Genomic DNA, 6,085 nt, shown 5'->3' with positions numbered 1-6,085 from the left:
GGGAGGGGCCGGGCGGGAGGGGGAGGGAGAGGGGAGGGGGGGTGGGTGGCCGAAAGCCAACTGTTTGTACTGAATGGCAAGAATGTTCTAGTAAATGTGTACCAAAATGTGAATTACTTTGTACGATTACAGTCTTCACGTCGACCTAACAGAATATTATTGGTATTAATGTGCTTTTTTTGTATAAAGTGCAAACATTTCGTCCCAAAGTCTAAGTACTTTAGTGCAGTAAAATGTTGTTTCACGTCCTGTCAAGAATTCGTATAGTACGAGCCTGGATCTGCGTGTCAAACTGTTCCATTTGTTTATGTAAAGTGATATTAAAAAAAGATATAAACTATAACTGTCCGTTACTTTTGGCAAAAGATACAACCACATAATGTATATAATTCCTAGTTTCCATATTTATCCGCATGTAAAGGGCCGGTTTATTCATGTTACAGCTATTCAATATTTATGGCTAGAAGAACTCGTATGTACACTTTAGTTTCCAGAACTGTTTGGTAACCTTTCGTACCTTATTAAAGATTCTTAAATCTCAGTGATTGTGGTAGGAATTTCTTCTTCACCCCCAGCAACCTGCTGCCTCTTCTGCCAGCCTTAGAGGGTCCCTGGAAAAGCTCACCAGTCTCCCTCGCCTTCCCTTTCTGTCATCGCAGGTCGTATAAACGTGATAAATGAACGCTACCCTGCTGGCTCTCCGAGAGGGTGTAATTAGTATTTATATCAAAATTTATGAAACAAATTTTCGGTCGCAGTATAATTTAAATGACCTTTGCAGACGTAGAATAACAACCATAAAAATAACAGAAATAGATTGCACAGGCGACATCAATATTAATGTAGGCGAATTGTCAGAAGCTCAGGGGCTCGCTCTGCAGCGTTGCAAATGAACTTGCAGCCGAGGGTTCCGCTATCCCCCAAATTAAATTCCCCGAGCTGAAACCGGGTTGCAGATTTACAATATCATATTTTAAATTGCTGTCTTCAATTAAACCATTTATGGCCATAACTAATTTTCAGGATGTCGATGCATGCTTTTCCAAGCCTTCCTTCTTTGTACAAAAGTAAAAGTCCATAAAGCGTTTTACTTATATTTTTTCAAACGTGATGCTAATTTAAATTAATTACTTCCTATGATATGTTATTATTCCTATAATTTTGCCACTATTATTAGTTCTCTCGAAAATACATCTAGGGAAGAGAATTATTTTACGTAATTTGATTATCTTTCTCTTTTATTTATTTCTCATTTACTTAAGAAATTCGTTCCATTGGGTGGCGTTGATACAGTAAATTTGTAAATGAGGAGACAATATAAAAAATCTAAATTACTTGTGCTTAATGACTGTAGCAGAACGCCTTTTCTCTAAATCAGATTGTCTTTCTTGCAGTTTAGTTTGATAGATTTGCAAGCTGTACTGCTCCCTCGAAGTTAGCTGCGCTGGTAGGAACGCGGGCTTCTTTGTCTCTGGTTGTAGCTTGCATGATCGCCCCATTAAGCAGACAACGTACGGAGATCACAAATCAGGGCCTGGGCTGTAGCTACAAGGGTGTGGATGTGTCAGAGCAGGAGGCAGAAACTGACCTCAGTGTAGGCAAGGAGGAACCCAGACTTGCATTTTAACACACTATGTGTGTTCAGGACGTCACGGGCCATATTGATCCTGAGAAGGAAGGCAAGAGGGAAAAACTCTCAAGAGGTTGAGAACCCCTTAAGATACTCTCATCTGTTTCAAAATGTACCATTGAGCAATTGCAAAATCAAAATGTTCAATTCTCTTAAATTTTTTTTGACTTGTCCTTTCATCACTTGCTATTTGTATATGTCAATTGTAGTCAACAAAGTTTTCTTCGGTGAGGGGATTGGATGCACTTTCTGCAGCACATCAAAAACTGAGGATGGTGGTGTTTAACTTTTTTAAAAATGTTACTGTGATTTAGAGGAGTAAGTATCAACCTCTCATGAAAAGAGCGCCACCTTGCAAGATTTGGTGAGATTTTAAGGAAGTTGAACACCTAAGCAGGAATAGCTGCTGTTTCTGAAAATTTGTGAGACCAAAAGCTGATCCTAGTTGGTTTTGGAGGTCTAAAATTGACTAATGGCATAGTATTTGAAGTGACTCCAGACATGGGGCCCCCAAATTAATAAACTGAAAGAGGAATAAAAATAGCTCATCTCTTTAGGAAAAAAAGATAAACACCTCAGTTAATAATCCTTCCCCTTTCCTTTAGAGATCAGGATGTCTGAGACCCTGATAGAAGTATGATAATCATCATCATCATCATCATCATCATCATAACAATAGTACTTTTGTAACTTTGTTAGTGCATTTAGGAGGGTAGTAAATGTGGGCATTTTTTCTTTGACCATTCCTGAAAGAAGTTTACTTCTAATTTGGAAGTATAAATGTTTTACTATTTCTTATGTACCTGATGCCCTTTTAAACTTTAATATCACAGTAGAATAATTAAATATCATACTATGATATATGATTTAAATAGGATATTTTAAAGATAAATTTTATAGATATTTACTTCCAGTTTCATATTTAAGAAAATTTTGTAGACACTGGAGGCCAAATACTTTTTTAGAAAAACATTTGAGGGGTACTGTGTTTGTGTTTGTGACTAATCTCACTCACAGGAAAGGAACTTTTATAGTAGAAGTTAATATTTGTGTCAACCCCCTTTATGTATTCTCTTCTCCAACACTCACCATAGAGAAAAAGTCATTCATGATGTAGGTTTCCTAAAATAATGCTTCAAACTTAAATGTAGTCTATTATTGTTCTGGTACCTTTAATGTCTGCTTCTTGAGATGAATTCTTCATACTTTTCTTCATGGGCTATTAGGTTTTGAAATACATGAATGTGAACAGCGAAATATATTGTTAGACCCTATTTAGCAGCAGCTGAAGATGCTGCAAATGGCTGGTTTCTGTGTGTAGCTGTGGATTTTGATTTAGGCAGAAAGCTGTCCTGGTTCATATTTTGACTGCACTGTATTTTGTTACTATCAAATGATTAGAATGGCTAACAAGGTATTAAAAAGTTATACTGTGTCAACAAAAAAATGTCTGAGTACAAGCAATCATATTTGAGAATTGAAGAGGAATGAGTTGTGGTATGTGTGTGTGTGTACATGTACAGAGTAAGCATGTAAATATACCAGTACCACTTATAGGAGGGCTAAGCAATTTTCAAACATTTCAGACCCTTTGTTTTCTTCTTCAAAAGCTACCCCCAACTGCTTTAAGCATTTACAGCTGATGATTTTGATTTTTTAAAGTCAAGCATTCAAGTTAACCTTTAAGAAGCAAACTACCTCCAAAAGAAAGATGTAACCTTTCAATTGCCCCATATGCTTAACATTTTTTTTCTTTTTCCTTTTTTTTTTTTTTTTTTTGCTTTAGCTGACAATGAAAATAGCACTAACCTTCTTTGCTGATGGGCCTGGCATTTAGATGTTTTTATTTGTTGATTGTGAAGTTTTCTCAGAACTTTTAAAGGGCTGGGGACAGAACTACATTCCCCAAATACCTTACCTGGCCCTGAAACCTTCCTGATGGTTCCCTTTTTGAGGTCAAGTAGTCATCAATGTCCTGGACCCCTTGTGAATCAGTGCTAGTGGAGTCAGTAACTGAGCATACTCACACTGCTTCCCAGGAAGCAGGCTGGGGAAGGCCCTGGTCCTTAAAGAGCAGCGTCAGTTTAAAAATGGGTTGAGGAGTAACTATATGTGGTCCAGCAAACTCAAAATGAGGGCACTGAGCTTGTGCCTTTGATTATTTGTGAACTAGGATATGAAGTCAGCAGATTCCGAGCTCACATGTCTTTCTTTTTTCCAACTCAAAGTACTAATTACAAATTTATTTTCTCTTCTCTAGGTACAGAGTTCTTGTTTCCTCCTAGCATTAAGTGTAGTTCTTAGAACTGTGTGTTCATATTAGAAAAACAAAGTGTTGCTTTTATAAAATTGGTCACAGTTGATGTCACTCTCTGGTTTTAGAATTCTTGAAAATAGAGTGGCAATGGAAAGATTTACCTCATCTCTGCCAGGCAAACCATTAAAGGTTCACATTACCTAGGTTTTTTTTTTTCTTTCAGTTTTTTACCACCCCATTCACTATCAGTAATACGTACCCATTTAAACTGGTTAGCTATAGAATGTAAGGCTTTCTGGGGGTAACTATACAGCAATCTATTTTTTTCAAATGATAATCACTAGTTTGGGGCAAGAAATAAGAAAAAATGTTAATAACTTCCTATAGTATGTCACATTTGAGCCTTTTCCTCAAAGTTGGTTGCAAATATAATGGCATAATACACACAAAATATGGGCAATGTTCTCCATTAATCTGTGCAAGGCTGGTTCACTCCAGAGTGTCTCATTAAGCAAGAGGAAACCCGATCAGGCCAAACCAGGGTCTATTTTTACCATGCAAGCTGAATTCTGGCATTAGCTCCTAAATTTTATTTCCACTTTAGGGCAAGGACCTAAAACACTATTAAGTTTCCAATTGATGATGTATTGGAGGTAGGTTTTTCAAGAATAAGAAACTAGATTTAGCTATCTAGTATAGAAATGATATTGCTTGGCAATGATACTAGAGACTTACTATTTTCTGTCAATTGTCCACAAAATTTTAGCTGCCTCTGATGATTGAGAGTCATCTTTGTAATTACATGCGTAAGAATTCACTGGTTGTGAAAGAGTGATATTTTCACTGACAGCATATACAAGAATCAACAGTTAAGTGTGGATATAAACATACGAATTATATATTTAAAAAAAACCAGACGCTCGAAGGCTATCGACCTTAGCAAACTTTAAAAAAAATTATGTCTTTGCATGTCTTTTGTGTAACAATTCAATTAAGCTACAGATAACAGGATGAGAGTGAGAGAAGCTCACATCCTGATTCCTTTTTACATTTTTTCCGTGTATCCGGGAAAACCCTAGCCTCTGGCAACGAAAACTGAAAGTTGTGGAGGAAGGTAAAACCACGAGAAGGGATAGGGGTGGGTGAATCTATGAGTCAAGGGAGATTTTTGTCCTGGAAAATTTCTTGAAAATGTATAAACACAGACTTTGGAGGTGGGTTAGTTGTGGTAGGGTGGAACAGCAAGCCTTTCCTCACAGCACTTCCACATAAGGCCTGGCGGTCAGCTTTTGAGGGGACCCCTGCGCCACCCTGCAGCCCGGCGGGGCGCTTTCCAAGTGGCTGCCGCGGGCTGGGGCTGGAGCTGGGAGAGCAGTGCGCATGCGCGGCCCGCGGCCCGCGGTTCCACGTGCTGATGAATATGCATGAGGCGCCCCCGCCCACGCAGCCCACGGAGGAATAGTTCTGAGGCTCTGGCGGATGAAAGCCGCTGGTGGGGCTGCCAAAATAGTGCGGCGAAGAAGCTGCACGTGTTTGATTTGAAACCGCGCTGGTTTGAGTTCACAAAGCCAGGCAGAGTAGGCTCCAGCCACTGAGCCGGCCCCGCAGTCTCCGCTTTCCTAAGGGCCGCGGGCGGCGGGCTGCGAGGAGTGAATAGTGTCCACTTATGAGCCGTCCTCCTCCTGTCCTCTTCCTGGCTGTTCTCATATCCCTTGGCTCCTTGGAAAAGACATTCCCTCCAGTCACCTGGACCCTAGACAGAGCCGAAGCCTGAGTTGAGGGGCGGGACACTAAGGGTTTTCCTAGCTCCCACCCTCTTTTTCTTTCCATGATCTAGGCCTGAGTGTCCGCCTGTCTTTGTCTGTTTGTCTTTCTCCTCCTTGTCCTTTCTCTTTTGGGTTCCTATTCCTCTCTCTGGCTGTGACCCAGGCCTTACATACCTGTGTAGGGGACTATCAGCCGCTTGCTCGATCCACTCCACCCTCCCAAATGATACTTGTCAGCTTGCATGTTTAAGAGCTGGTATAGTCCTGTTCACCTCAATCGTGCTTAGGTGGCGCAAATATGACAACTCGTGGAGGAACTGCCCTGGCCATGAGACCTGAAATGTGTAGGGTTTGGTTAGAGAAAGCCAGAGTTCAGGCACAGGGCTATTGCTTTCCTCTCCTGCTGACATTCTTGGGGTTCTGAACATTGCA

This window comes from Camelus bactrianus, chromosome 1, assembly GCF_048773025.1.
Source record: "Camelus bactrianus isolate YW-2024 breed Bactrian camel chromosome 1, ASM4877302v1, whole genome shotgun sequence".
Classification (NCBI taxonomy): Eukaryota; Metazoa; Chordata; class Mammalia; order Artiodactyla; family Camelidae; genus Camelus; species Camelus bactrianus.
This window is presented reverse-complemented; position numbering follows the sequence as displayed.